An 11,747-nucleotide genomic window follows, 5' to 3' on the forward strand; every position below is an offset into this window, starting at 1 on the left:
AATTAATTAAAATCTCTGAGGGTGAGGCCTTGGCATTGACATTTTTAAAAAGCTCTCCAAGTGATTCTAATGTGCAGCTGGGATTAAAATTTGTGGCTTCAGAGAAGTAACCAGAAAAATCCTTGTTTAACTTTAATAAAGTTTGCTGGCTGGACTAAAATGGTTGCCTCCTGTTATTGTGGAGGCGACTCACTTCATCCCAACTTCCCGATTCTTTTGCTTCTGGAGGTTGTATTTCTCTAAGATCTTCCAGAAAAACGTCTTAAAGTCACCTTAGCCTTTTTTCCAGTCCAACTCTTAATTCTCCTCTTCTCCAATAATTACATGAGTATGGATCCAGCTTGTCCACAAAGCCTGCCTTGCTCTAAAGCATCTGACTGTAAAGAATCTTCACCTATGCCTGTGATTTCTGGGCCTGAAGAAAATTATCCATCCTTGCAAATGTCTCCTGCTGAGATGCCTCACACAGAGACTGTCTCCCCTCTTCCTTCCTCCATGGATCTGCTTATTCAGGACAGCCCCGATTCTTCTGTCATTCCCAAAGGCAAACGACCCACTGCTGCAGAGAGTAGTGCCACAACAAAGGAAGACAAGGTCTCAGTCAAGAAACAGAAGACCAGAACTGTGTTCTCTTCCACCCAGCTGTGTGTACTCACTGACAGATTCAGAGACAGAAATACCTCAGCATCCAGCAGATGCAAGAACTTTCCAACATCCTGAATCTTAGCTACAAAGAGGCGAAGACCTGGTTCCAGAACCAGAGAATGAAATCTAAGAGGTGGCAGAAAAACAACTGGCCGAAGAATACCAATGATGTGATGCAGAAGGCCTCAGCACCCACCTACCGGAGCCTCTACTCTTCCTACCACCAGGGATGTCTGATGAATACAACTGGGAACCTTCCAGTGTGGAGCAACCAGACCTGGAACAATTCAGCCTGGAGCAACCAGACCTGGAGCAATTCAGCCTGGAGCAACCAGACCTGGAACACCCAGTCCTGGAGCAACCACTCCTGGAACACTCAGGCCTGGAACAGTCCCTTCTATAACTGTGGAGAGGAATATCTGCAGTCCTGCCTGCAGTTCCAGCCAAACTCTCCTGCCAGTGACTTGGGGGCTGCCTTGGAAACTGCTGGGGAAAGCCATAATATAATACAGCAGACCACTACGTATTTGAGTACTCCACAAACCATGGACTTACTCCATGCGTGTATGAACATGCAACCTGAAGATGTGTGAAGAGGAGTGAAACTGACATTACTCAGTTCTACTCTGGGCACTGGCTGAATCCTTCCTCTCCCCTCCTTCCCTCCCTCATAGGATTTTTCTTGTTTGGAAACCACGTGTCCTGGTTTCCGTTATGCCTATCCAGTCAATTTGATGGAGGGTGGGGTATGGTTGGAGCCTAATCAGGGAGGCTTCTTTTTTCCTGTGGGATCTTCCTGGAGAACAGACATTTTAATAACCTTGGCTGCTAAGGACACTGTGATAGAAGCTGTCTCTAGCTGTAGATAAGTAGAGCTAATACGAGTGTGGATATCTTTAGGGTTTAGAATCTAACCTCAAGAGTAAGAAATAAAAGTACAAATTGGGGTAATGAAGGTATATTCCTATTTTTTGGGGTTGGAAGCTTTCCTTTTTTTAAAAAAAAAAAAACTCTATTGAGGCCGGGTGCAGTGGCTCATGCCTGTAATTCTACCACTTTCGAAGGCCAAGGCAGGTAGATCACCTCAGGTTAGGAGTTTGAGACCAGTCTGGCCAACACGGTAAAACCCCATCTCTACTAAAAATGCAAAAAATTAGTTGGGCATGGTGGCACCCACCTGTAGTCCCAGTTACTTGGGAGGCTGAGGCAGGAGAATCCTTTGAACCCAGGACTTGGAGGTTGCAGTGAGCCAAGATGGCGCCACTGCACTCCAGTCTGGGCAACAGAGCTAGACTCAACAACAACAACAACAACAACAACAACAACAACAACAACAACTTTTTTGAGGTAAAGGGCTAACCTGTAACACACTTCATTGATTTGCTCAGACCTTTTTGGCTCTGTTGTACTATAGCCCCTATTTTGTTGGTTATGCTAATATCTGTGAAAAGAGGTCTTGTATTGGCTCCGTCATTATGACATCACTACTACTTTGGCTGGTTTAAGTACAAGTGAATAAAACAACCATTTTTCCTTTAAAAAAATAAAAAATTTCAAGTTTGCCGAGACATAGGACATTTTATGTAATGAATTGTGGTACAGGCATGCAGCCAGCAATACTAATCCTAGAGGCGAGTGAAGGTGACGGAGAGCTAGTGGAAAGTGACAGGATGGTGACATTGGGCAGGGAAAATTATGAGAAAGAGACGATGCTGGCTACCAGGATGGCCTAGGAGTTCTCAGAGTGGACATAGAGCATAAATCTACATCAGCATGCTCTATTAGTAATAGTTGAAATCACTCAGGGCACAAATCTTTTTCTCAAACTTCAAGGATACCCAGGAGTGATAAAAAGTGGTTTTGCATGTATGCGGGGACAAGACAATGACATTTTCTCAAATAGTAACTTGAGAGGATTCAAGTGAAGTTACACTAACCAGGGGCTACTTTCTGGGTAGAAGAAACTATTTGTGAGGGGTGTGGGTGGGATGTCTTCCAGTTCTCTTCTGGAACATTCTCACAGAATACTAGGTTATCATCATTGGAAAGGCCACACTATTTGACCATGTAACAACATTCTGCGCTTGATTTTAACTGAAAGATCGAGAAGCAATATAATAATCATTCTTATTTTCACGCTGCACAGTTGTGTTTTGTCAGTTACCCTTCTTTGAAGAGTAGTTCTTGTACTTTTACCTACAGTTTCACCAGTTGTAGCTGGAATACATTCAAGAAGTAGAAGGAAGGAATGAGAATGTTTTACTTTTTTTGTGTGTGTCAGGGTGTCACTTTGTCACACCCAGGCTGGAGTGCATTCACATGGTCATAGCTCACTGTAACCCTTGACCTCTTGGGCTCAAGTGATCCTCGTACCTCAGCCTCCGAGTAGATGAGAGTATAGGCATGTACTGCTGTGCCTAGCTTTCTTAAAATTTTTAAAATTTTTTTTATTTTTTGTAGAAATGGGATCTCTCTATGTTGTCCAAGCTGGTCTCCAACTCCTGGCCCCAAATGATCCTCCTGCCTTGGACTCCCAAATTGCTGGGATTACAAGCATGAGCCATGGCACCCAGCCTGAATTAAATATATATACGTGTGTGTGTGTGTGTGTGTGTGTGTGTACATATATATATGTATGTGTGTGTGTACATATATATATGTATGTGTGTGTGTGTGTGTGTGTGTGTGTGTATATATATGAGACCAGCTCCCACGAACATGCTCTCACTATGTCTTCTGCAGGTTATGTCAACCACATCGTCCAAAGACTGATTATAAAACCAGTCTCTCTAGCTGCGTCTTTCCTTGAAGCACATCTTCTGGGTGAGCAGGTGGTTGAGCTATCCGTCGCCTTTGAATCAGGAAGTTAGCATCAGAAATGGTATGTTGCTTTTCCTTCCTTTTTATTTTATTTGGTCTTTGGCGTAGTGTGTAACCTAATTAACACAACATATGTAATTTTATGTGACTTTACCTCTTTTCATGGCTCATTATTTTTCCTCCAATGTAAGAAATTGATGTTCACATCATTTCTTATCCTCCCTCCATCTAAAAGGATATGTCCAATTTGGAAGATATCTTCTTTAGTCTTCTATGAAAGCCCTCTTATGACCTTTCTGCTTGCAAACTATTTCGTGATCAGCACCAGCAGTCAACTCATTTACAAAGGAATCCACTTAAGGTCTGTGCTGGCCTATAATAGAACTACTTAAATAGGTGTAACTCCAAAGAAAACTGGAAATAATGTGTAATATTGAGATGTGATAACATCTTAGAGAAAATAGTTCTTTTCCTGCTATTTTTAAAGTAGTAGCTAATGGTGTGAAGTGGTTTCTAAAGAAAGCTTACACCACATCCCACCACCAGAAAGCTCCTCCATGCCGGGGGCTGGATCCAGTTCAGTTCCCAATATGGCATTTCAGGAGAGATCCTCATGGATTAGAGGAAGGCGTTCAAGATGATAAAGGGCCTAGAAAAAAATATCTTGTTGGGAGTGTTAAAAAAAAACAACAACAAAAAAAACCTTTAAACAAATTAAATTTAACAGAGTTTAAATGAACAAAGAACGATTCGTGGATTGAGTAGCTGACCCCCACCTCCCAACCCAAATAGGTTCAGAGTTACTCAGGCACTGCCAGGAGTTCAAAAAGATATATGGACAGATAAAGGAAAATAATGTACAGAAAATGGAAGTGAAGTCAGGAAATGGAAGTGAGGTATAGAAACAGCTGGATAGGTTACAGCTGGCCTTTGCCTTATTTGAGCATGGTTTGAGTGGTTGGCCGCCTGTGAGTGGTCCAGGTCTGGCTGCTGGGATTGGCTGAGACTCAGCTACTTGTTCCAAAAGCAGGTCCCAGTCTGTTTCCACATCCAGTCAGGTTACCGTTCACTATGCACTGAGAAACCTGAGGCTGAACTTAAAATATGCAAGGTGGCAGCTTTAGGTGCAACAAGTAGCAGGAGTATAGCAAAAGTTCAGCTCGATATAAAGGAGGTAGTGCAGATGGATACCTGTGGCCACTGACGCATCTTTTAGACGGCATTTTGTTAGAAAAGCCTGGCTTGTTCTGTTTTGCTTCCAAGTCATACTAAGTACCAGTGTGTAGAAAGTGAAAGCAAATGATGACAAGGACACCTCCTAAGTAGTAAGTCACTCCCCATCATTTGAGAGTATTAAGCAAGAGGGTCAACGATTATTTATGGGACTGTTTTAAAGGGATTTCCTGTGCTGGGTGGATTTCTGATTTTCATATGAGCACGCTCTGTTTTTCATGATGTTAAAGAGGAAATACTTGCTTTGTTAATTTAAACTATATTAATTTTAAGAAATCTTGAGTCCTTTCACATCATAAGATGTGGTCTAAAATTTTAGGTTGTAGATAATTTTTTATCTACCTGAGAAACAGTTTTTCCATATAAAATGTTAATGATATATGGGTTGTTGATTACAAATATTCAGAAACAAAATGCTGCTCTACTCTGAATATTAAACACACATGCACTAATTTCCAGCAAGCACTGTAGATGCAGCAATTTCTCTGGCCTTCTTCATTCAGCTTCAGAGAATCGGAGTTATTATAGGTCCTGTTGCAAGTGAGAAGTCCTGGGAATCCTAAGCCAAGATATGTCAAACTGATAAACTTCAAAAGTCTGGCCCTTTCTCTTAACAAGACACTTTCTCAACATCCCACCATGCTATGTCGAAAGTCAATATCTGTTGTCTTTGTTTTCTGACATGTCGTCTTGATATGGGTGACATGAAACCAGCTTGTTCAAGGTGTTAAATCAGACCTAGAAAGAAGTGTCTGAGATAGTCCAGGATTTCCTAAAATAAAAAATTGTTCTCTTTGCTCTATAAAAAGAGAGAAAAAGAAAAACTTCCACCTGTCTTTTTGACAACTAGAACTCTCCTCCCCATGGAGTCTGATCAGCTTTCCAGCCTCTTCAGACCTTTCTTATTTATAACTTATCACTGATAAACGTCCATACTTACTGCTCATCATTCAACAAACCCAAACATCCCAAGGACAAAGTTGTCTGCTTCTTAGGGAGGATTTAGTCTGCATACCGGCAGTTTGTTACAGTCTTGGCCTCCTACTTTTCTTGTGACAAACACTAAAGATAATTTATTTTTTTGAAAATACATATTTGAAAGCATGTAATGCCCTAGTGAAATGCCATAAGTTGGCAGGCTTCATAGCATAGGAAAACCTCCATTTCAGGAAAACAATTCATTATACGAAAAGCACCCTCAGTCCTCCCGTGACTGTTTTGATGTTCAAAATAAGGTTAGGATTATTCAGCATTTCGGTGTGTCAGGCACTGTTCTAGGTGCCGCACAGATTCTTGCTTAATCTTCTCAGTGACAACAAGAGGTAGGTGTCACTGTCCTTACTTTGCAGATGAGGGAACAGAGGCTTGGGAAGGTGAAGCAGCTTGCTCACGATCACACACTGATAAATGATAGAGCTAGTCCCTGTTTCTCCAAGGCTGATGTTCTCCCCACTGTCAAAAGATTGGTTAAGGTAGGCCATGTGGTGGATGCCTATAAGATTGCTGTCCACCTTCCCTTTCCTACCAGAACCTTCTTCTCTCATCCATTCCCACGGTTGTAGTAGGAGTTGCCATGTTTCTACAGGACCTTGACCTCTTGCTACGTTTGTCTGGTCTGGGGCGTTTGATCCAACTTGGGGCAATCAGTCATTTCCCTGAGATTTTAGATTGGGGAGTAAGAGCTGAAGATAGGCTTCTTGTTGGGTGCATGGCTAAGAGTGTAGAAATCCTGGGAGCAGTGGTGGCCAGGTCCCACCACCTAGATGGAGGCACAGAGGAGGCTGATTTTAGTAACAGGGAAGAGTAGCGCAGACACAGAGGGAGAAACAGATGGGGCGTTGCAGAGAGAGGGCTGCAGGTTCCCTACAGGGCTCCAGTCATGGTTCCATTCCTGAGGCTGGCTGTATCCCTGCCTTTGAAGTTTGTGAGACACCCTGGATCTTTCCAGTAAATTCCTCTGTTCAGTTAACCTGGTTCAAATTAGGTTTTTACTGTAACCAAGAGCCTTAACTATGAGTAACACAGGATTTATTGAAAAGACTCTGGGGGCAATTTACAAAAGGGAAATAAAAGTGTCACAAGTGTGGAAAAGGGAATGGGCAGGTGGCCTAGAGGCCACAGCTACAGGAGCTTCTGGCCCTTGTGCCCTGACTTGGTTCTGGCCCCTTCTACAGATGTGAGTCAGCACGGGAGCTTTACACTATCAAGGAAGAGGGTGATAGGCCCCCACTGGGGCACTGTTCGCCCCTGTGGTGAGGGGCTGTATGATTTCTTTCCAAGGGAGAAAATCTACTGGCTGACAAAGTCAGAAGCCATTTCACGCCTGGACCTGATTTGCTCCCTTCTGATTTCCCTGACATCAGTTGGTGATGGCTTGGTTGCCTAGGGAAGGGGAGGAATTTCAGTTTCTGAAGTTCTGATTAATCTCTTAACTAAGAAATATATTGCTCAGAGCAGAAGAACCTGGAAAATTTGCTCCCTGGCACCCCTTGATGCCCTTCAATCCCTCCATCCTGGACAGATCCTCTTTAGCGTCCTGACTGCCACTCACTGGCAGTGTGTCCTTAAGCAAGGCATGTCATTATTCTGTAAAATGGAAATATTCCCAGCACTTGCCTTATTAAGTTATTGCGGGCATGAAATGAGGTCGTGTTTGTAAAATGCTTTGTCTAGAGCCTGGCACCTAGAAAGTGCTTAACAGATGGCAACAGTTATTATTGTTTACTTGCAGATATTTCAGTTATGAGCTCTGAATTCTGAGCTATCTTGCTGAACGCTCTGACCTGAGCAGCCTAATTGGAATCTCCCTTACTCGTCACTGTTTTAACACTGATGTCCTGGGCTCCCAAAGCCCATGCTTTAAAATTTTTATAAAGAATGTAAAGTACCTATAGAAAAACACACATCTTTTTTTTTTTTCAACTTTTATTTTAAGTTCTGGGGTACAGGAACTTAATGTCCAAGTTTGTTACACAGGTAAACAAACACAAATCTTTTAAAATTGTACTATGTATAGGCTGGGTGCAGTGGCTCATGCCTGTAATCCCAGCACTTTGGGTGGCCGAGGTGGGTGGATCATGAGGTCAGGAGTTCAAGCCATCCTGGCCAAGATGGTGAAACCTTGTCTCTACTAAAAATACAAAAATTAGCCAGATGTGGTGGTGGGCACCTGTAATCACAGCTACTTGGGAGGCTGAGGCAGAGAATTGCTTGAACCCGGGAGGTGAAGTTTGCAGTGAGCCAAGATTGCACCATTGCACTCCAGCCTGGGTGACAGAGTGAGACTCCATCTCAAAAAACAAAAACAAAAACAAAAAAACCCTATATATATACTCCTGTAATCACCATTAGGACAAATATGTAGGATGTTTCCAGCATCCCAGAAAGTTCTTTTATGTCCCCTCCCAGTCAATACTCACCCCATTCTCCAGAGATAACCCCTTGTCTGACCTCTTTCACCACAGATTTGTGTTTCTGGTTCTTGAACTTAATGGAATGATACAGTAGGTACTTTTGGTGTCTAGCTTCTTTCACTCAATGTTATGTCTATCCATATTGTTGAATATAAAAAGGGTTTATTCTTTTTGTTGTTATGTAATAAAATATGAATATACCACTGTAGAGAACCAGAGTAGCCCGCCCACTCTGGGGGGATAAGCAGCAAGGCTGTTGTAAACTGTGGGTGAACTCCAAGAGAAGCAAAATCAGAACAGGGGAATGTGTATGTCTTGAAGAGCAGTGGGTCCTAGAGAAAGATAACCAGCTTTCACTGACTTTGCTGCAAGATAGTTGTTAGCTGAGGTCTGTTAACTGAAGTATGAGAATTATAACCACAGGCTGTTCTGGGGAACTGCACCCTCCCTCTGCTATGTGCTTTGCGAACATATAAAATAAAGTACTCTGAGGCAGGACGGGGCCGGAGAGACTGATACTTTCACTTTCCTGAACCGCCTGGCCCCAACATTCTTCTCTGTCTGTCTTGTGTTTTTCTTCATCTCCCACCATGCCCTCTTAGGTCTTTGAACCCTTGTGCAGCACGGGATGCAGCACACGTCAGATACCAGTTTGTGTATCTGTTGTATTGTGGATGTACATTTGGATAGACTCTAGTTTTTGTCTATGATGAGTGCATGTCTTCTGGAGGAGTCACACGCACAGTTTCTTGGGCATATGCTCTGCAGTAGAATTGCTGGGTCATGGGGCAGGCACATGTTTAGTTTTAGTAGATTTGATCAGACAGTTTCCCTGAGCCTCATTTGAACCTTGAACTCAAAGCCTTTGCCTTGGTGAGCCTCAGGTCCCCCAGCTTCCTCAGTGCAGTACTTCTGAGTCCAGAGACTGGGGAGAGGATATGATGAGAAGTAACTAGGAGCTAAATGGCTGCTTAGCTGGAAGGTCTCTGGGACCTTGTAGGAATTTCAGAAGCAACCCCCGCCTCCACTGTCAGGCATCAAAGGTCAGACAGGATAAGGCAGGTGGCCCCTTCACTTCGTGAGAAAGCCAGAGGCCACAGCATCCGTGAATTCCATCTAGGACAGTCCAGGAAAGAGGTGGAATGGCTGCATTCCAGGCTCCGCGTGGGAGGCGATGAATCAACAGAACTTGCTATGATTCTGGGTCTGCATGAAGGGAAGTAAGTACCTGGTTTCAGCAGCAAGTCCTGAAAGACAGGATTCCTCCCTGACACTGGAAGGGCAGGTCCCAGCTGACCTGATGCATGCTCGCTTTAGAAACTCCAACAGAACATGCATTACTGTCACCTACACCATGGACTTCTTTCCAACATTTTCCCAAAAATGACGTTTTGATTCTGAGGGTGACATCTCTGCCTAACTTGAGAATGGACATTTGTTCTGATACTTAGTTTTCACAGTTATCATAATTTCTTTTTTGAACAAGATATTTTAACTCTTTTCACTGCACATATTTATTTTCCCAACTGTTCTCATTTGCCAAACAGAAGCTTTAAAAAGTATCTCAGTATTTGTAATGGCTAACACTTTTAAAAATGAACTTGGTTTTATAAGTCAAGCTGACACAACACAATTTGTCGGACAAATTAAGTCCTCCCAACTTTGCTGTTGCCTGAATAATTTGTGCCCCAAATTATAGAGCTATTGACATCATTCTCCTTTGGACCATCATCAGAAAAACAGAACTATTCTAGTTCTCTTCCTTCAGGGCAAGACACGTGTAACTTTTTCCAGACAAATTATCATCCAGGCAAATTCCAAATGTATAACTGGTTCAGAATCAGAGACTTTGAACCTTTGACCAATAACAGGTAAAAAATACATTTTTCTGTACTGTTCCAGAGAGCTCTGTTCACATTGACTGTGTGACAATGCCTCAGTTCAAACCCTGTGTTTGTCATCTGCTAGCTCTGGACCTTGGGCAAGTCTCCAAACAGGGATTTTCCCATCTGTGAAAGTCAGGATACTGGAAAGTTCTAACCCAAGGTGCTGTTACGAGGTAACAAGTAACTGTTGTTTCTTTGGCATTCACAAAAATATATGTGCAATAAATGGAAATTATTTTGGAAAGTTATGTGATTTATGTAATACCACTTATGTCAGTTTAGGGTTTATTAGACCTTAACAACTACTAAGAAGCTGCTGTGTTGGGAACTGTTCTAGTTCCAAATTCATTTTTAAAAGTGTTAGCCAGTACACTTCTAGGCAAGCAAGAGAAGTCTTCTCTGTTAAAGCAGACAGGAAGTTGATGAGGAAGTATGGAGTAACTTATAGAATCTCCAGGAGGACCAGGCTCAGTGGCTGCAGAATGAGTCCTGTGGAGACGCGTTGCCCTAGCCGTCAGGAACAGGCCCTGCTGGTGCCTCGCACACTGCGGATGGGCCATGCCGGCTGCTGCTGCAGGGGCTTCTGTTCTGCTGCACGCCATCTGAAGGGAAGTACCTGCTTCTCTGCTTCAGAGCTGTGGCAGGTGTGTCTGATGGGCAGAGCCCAGGCCACACGTCCTGGCCGCAACCACAGGGAATGCTGAGAAAGTGAGGAGCTGCCTTTCTCGCTTTATAGTGAGAGGTAGGTTTAACCTTCTGTATGAATTTGCTAAGGCTGACATGGCAAAGCATCACACACTGAGTGGCTTAAGTCTCACAGTTCTGGAAAGTCCAAGTTCAAGATCAACATGTCAGCAGGGCCATGCTCCCTCGGAAGGCAGTGGAAAAGGATCTGTGCCAGGCCTCTGTCCAGCTTTTGGTGGTTCCCTGGCTTGTGACAGCACAATGCCAGCCTTCACGTATTCCCCCTATGGGCATGATTGTCTCCAAATTTTCCGTTTTTATAAGGACACTAGTCCTATGGGATTGGGGGCCCCACCCTACTCCACTATGACCTTATCTTAACTAATTATACCTGTAATCATCCTATTTCCAGATAAGGTCACCTTCTGAGATATGGGTGGTTTGTTAGTCATTAATATATGATTTTTGGGGGTACATAGTTCAACTCATAATACCTCCTATGGCTGGGAGACTATTTTTTTTCTAAGTTTTTCTTGAGATGGAGTCTCACTCTGTCACCAAGACTGGAGTGCTGTGGCATGATCTTCTCTCACTGAAACTGCTGCCTCCCAGGTTCAAGCAATTTTCCTGCTTCAGCCTCCTGAGTAGCTGGGATTACAGGTGAGTGCCACTGTGCCCGGCTAAATTTTGTATTTTTTGGTAGAGGCAACCAGGCTGGTTTCGACCTCCTGACCTCAGGTGATCCACCTACCTTGGCCTCCCAAAGTGCTGGGATTACAGGCACTATGCCTGACTGGGAGACTCTGAATGCAGAAAAAAGTAAAAAAAAAAAAAAAAAAATAGAAATATCAAGTATAAATTCAGAAAATAGTATTTCCAATCTGTGATCCTTTAACAGCTTATTGTTGATAATAGTCACAGTCTTATGTAAGCTAAAAATTATTTTCTGTGAATATTAACCAGAATGAATTGAAGAAACTGAAGCCATGACACTTTCAGATCTGGAAAGGACCTTAGCAATTCACCTGATATTTGTTTTCTTCCAGTGAAGACACATAGTGGATTA

At 43.0% G+C, this 11,747-nt stretch overlaps 1 pseudogene; it reads left to right on the forward strand.

Annotated features, from left to right (window-relative positions):
• Positions 1 to 322: 322 nt before the first annotated feature.
• On the forward strand, positions 323 to 1,641 carry LOC116562191 (annotated as a pseudogene).
• Positions 1,642 to 11,747: the final 10,106 nt, after the last annotated feature.

The sequence above is a fragment of the Sapajus apella genome, unplaced genomic scaffold (genome assembly GCF_009761245.1).
Source record: "Sapajus apella isolate SASKATOON/1434 unplaced genomic scaffold, GSC_monkey_1.0 scaffold32, whole genome shotgun sequence".
NCBI classification, from domain to species: domain Eukaryota; kingdom Metazoa; phylum Chordata; class Mammalia; order Primates; family Cebidae; genus Sapajus; species Sapajus apella.